The sequence below is a fragment of the Panthera uncia genome, chromosome D4 (assembly GCF_023721935.1).
Source record: "Panthera uncia isolate 11264 chromosome D4, Puncia_PCG_1.0, whole genome shotgun sequence".
Taxonomy (NCBI): Eukaryota; Metazoa; Chordata; class Mammalia; order Carnivora; family Felidae; genus Panthera; species Panthera uncia.
The window spans coordinates 64,752,608-64,756,135 of record NC_064807.1 but is presented as its reverse complement, the minus strand read 5'-3'; the positions used below and the strand labels follow the sequence as shown (position 1 = coordinate 64,756,135).

The following is a 3,528-nucleotide window of genomic DNA, read 5'->3' as shown; positions in this document are numbered from 1 at the left end:
GTGGGGAGATAGGTTCTTCCTCCTTAAGGGTGGAGTATTGATATAAAAGATTTGGAATTCTTCTGGAGTTCATTTACTCAGTCATTTATTTATATCAGAATGAACACATGGGCATTTATATTTTGGGTTATTATCCAATACTACTTAATTTTGTTGCACATAATCGAATTTTAATCTTCTGGTTTTTTGTTTTTGTTTTTTGTTTTGTTTTGTTTTTGTTTTTGTTTTTAACAATATATTGCTAGTGGTCTTGATTCAATACCATGGAGGTGGTATTTGGACAGGACCCAGGGTCCCATACACTGGAATCCTTTCCTGCCTGGTAGACTCCCTTTGAGGCTCCCAAGGTACATAAATGCCAGAGGACAAGGCCAGGCCAAGGGTTTCTCATTATCCCTGGATTGATCGCAGGCCTCTGTCAAAGTATAAATTTCAAAAGTTGAAAACATGACTCTCTCAAAAATATAGAATAAACACAAGTCAAAGATTTTATTTAACTCGTTAATTGAGGGGACTGGTAAGGTGAGAAACAGATACTTATAGACAATTTTGCGTATCATCCTTGCACAGGGACCATGCTAATCTTCTCTGTATCGTTCCGATTTTAGTATATGTGCTGCTGAAGCAAGCCCTACTTATAGGCAATTTTATTTTATTTATTTTTTAATTTTTAATTTTTTTAAAAAAAGTTTATTTATTTTGAGAGAAAGAGAGAGCAGCAGCGGGGAGGGGCAGAGAGAGAGGGAGAGAGGGAGAACCCAATGCAGGCTCCACACTGTCAGTGCAGAACCCACAGTGAGGCTCGAACTAACAAACAGTGAGATCATGACCTGAGCTGAAATCACTTATAGGAAATTTTAAAAAGAACTTCAGAATGAGGTCATTATGAGATATACAATATTGGTTTACTGTCCTATGGGGCAATAAAATCACAACCTTTGGGGTTATCTTATCTACTAGTCAGAAATCATTTGCATCTCTATTACTCACAGATGTACAAGTTAGCATGCAACCTCACTGAGTCCCAGCCCCAATTACTAGTAAGTAGTCAAGTCCTGGAATGGTAACTTCTCATGAGAAATTAGGTAATTCTTTTTTTTTTTAATTAAAAAAATTTTTTTAGTGTTTATTTATTTTTGAGAGACAGAGCACAAGTGGGGGAGAGGCAGAGAGAGAAACACACACACAGAATCTGAAGCAGGCTCTAGGCTCTGAGCTGTCAGCACAGAGCCCGACACGGGGCTCAAACCCACGAACTGTGAGATCGTGACCTGAGCTGAAGTCAGATGCTCAACCAACTGAACCACCCAGGTGCCCAGAAATTATGTGATTCTTGAATGGGCCTGTTGATCTACAGTTTAACGCGAATATTGAAAGGACACGTTGTGTGGTCTCCTGAACTAACCATGTTTTTGATAGTTTTTCTTAACTCATAGCCCAATGTCATTTCTTGTGGAACTTTAAGAAAGCATTTTGCCAGCCTACATAGCCCCGTGGCCTCCCCCTAGGCTCTACCCTAGTTCCACTCCAGGAAACAGAAGGTCCTTTCTAGGGTGAACGTAGCCCAGGCCTCTCTAGGGAGACTGAAGATTGCAAAGGGGCTTGGCACTTCAGTTTCCTTCCCTCTCACACCAAAAACACCACTTCCTGGCACTGTGGTCCAAGAAATGTTAAGCCCGATCAATGCATATTGAAGGGATTCAGAACAAGTGTCCACAAAATGTGCCACTTTGGCATATGGACTCTATTGAGCTGAAAGCAATCAATACTGGCAGATTAAAAAAACTTTTACCTCTCCCTTAAGTGCCTGAAAGAATTTAGATAGAGGGTCTGATCCAGGAAGAGAACTAGCACCAGAGATAACTATGAAGCATATGGACTAGGAATGGTTAACTGCTGGGTGAAGGGGGGTGCAAAGCTCTGCAGAGCCTGGAGGGCTCTGCAGGGTAAGGCAAACATTTGTTTACCAAACATTTGCTCTTCCCCTCTTTCTGTGAGTTGTGTTCCTCCCCGTTGACATTCTAGAGCTTTCCTTTAGCTCAGAATGGCATATAAACCTCAATGGCCTGATTGCCTATAGGTGTCATATTCTTAAGGGTCCCATTTGTATGTTTGCTTTTCTCCTGTTAATATGTCCTATGTTAATTGATTCTTAGACCAGCCAAAGAACCTAGAAGGGTAGAGGAAAAAGGTTTCCTTCCAAGAATGTCAACACCCCTTTCTTTGATTTCAGGGGGATAGTGAGGCTTGACAGAGTGGACATAACCTTGATTTCTCTCTAGAAAGGGAAATACCCTACATGGCTTCCAAATTTTAACCTTACATAATACTATTAATTTTTATTTAATGTCCTTTAACTGAGTGGTGAGTGCAGGACTATATATTTGTATAGCTTCACATTCTTCACAGCATCTGGCATTAGGCCTGGCATATTGCAGGCACTTTGTAAATGGCAGCTGTGTGAATAAGCTGTGTGAATAAGTATGATTTGGGGGTTTCGGTGAAAATGGGATTATGCAGGAGAAAGTGTTTTTAGAAGCCTATGCCAATGACTTGCTATTTGTGAGGCCATGCTGTGAGGGGATGTCTTGAGAACACAGTATTCCGGAAGAAGCAGCTTCCAAAAGCACAAGAAAGCCTTTTATTTTTTATAATGTGTCCCAGATGGCAATATCAAATAATAATAATTATGATACATTTTTTTAAAGGAGCCCAGGCCTGTCAACATCTGGCTTTAGATTATAAATTGGCTCATTATCAGGAAAAAATATTTATTGAAACATAGCAATGATCAATGACTCAACATAAGCCTGTTGTAACAATCAGGCCATTATTTGTACATGTGGTATTTGGTGCATAGCTTCACAATAGGGAGAATTTTGTTCCAAGATGAGCACCAGGGACAGGAAATTGGGCTTTGGAGTCCTGGTCTGATCATCTAGAATATAGGGCTAATTGGGATGCCTCCCTTGGAGGCTTGCTTCATTAAAGTTTGGTTGAGAGCTCAGAAAGCTTTGAATCAAAGACTCCTCAGCACTGTGCTTAGCCTTATTATTTAAGTAAAAACCTCAAAGTGCTTAGGCCATTTTACTTGTTTTTCAAGACTCTCTGTTTTTCTACATCATTAAGGCTTTCTTAGGAATTTGCCTAGATTCAGCTCACTGCCCCTTTACTTCTGTCTTCAAAAATATCTTAAATATTATTTGGCATAGAATATCCTGAAAGATTCTGAGACCTCCACAGTCACAAATGATGAAAGAGAATGTACCAGAAGACCAGCTGGAGCAGTGCTTGCTGCAACGAGCAGCCTGGTGGAAAGAACACAGACTTTAGTGTCAGATGGCTCTCAAGTGGAATCAGGAACCTAAAACGTATTTGATGTGCAAGCTTAGACATCTTTTAGTATTATCGGGTCTCTGTTTCCTCATCAAGAAGACTGGGAATATACTACCTGCTTTGTAGTATGGTTTTAAGAATTAGAAATTATATCTGTATAGTTGTTGGAACATAGCAGATACTTGATAAATG

The 3,528-nt window shown here is 39.9% G+C and overlaps 1 non-coding gene across 1 annotated transcript; it reads right to left on the bottom strand.

The window, feature by feature from the left end:
• Positions 1–525: 525 nt before the first annotated feature.
• Positions 526–628, bottom strand: LOC125928354 (U6 spliceosomal RNA). Its single transcript, XR_007459645.1, has one exon. It is a non-coding gene; the product is annotated as a U6 spliceosomal RNA (small nuclear RNA).
• Positions 629–3,528: the final 2,900 nt, after the last annotated feature.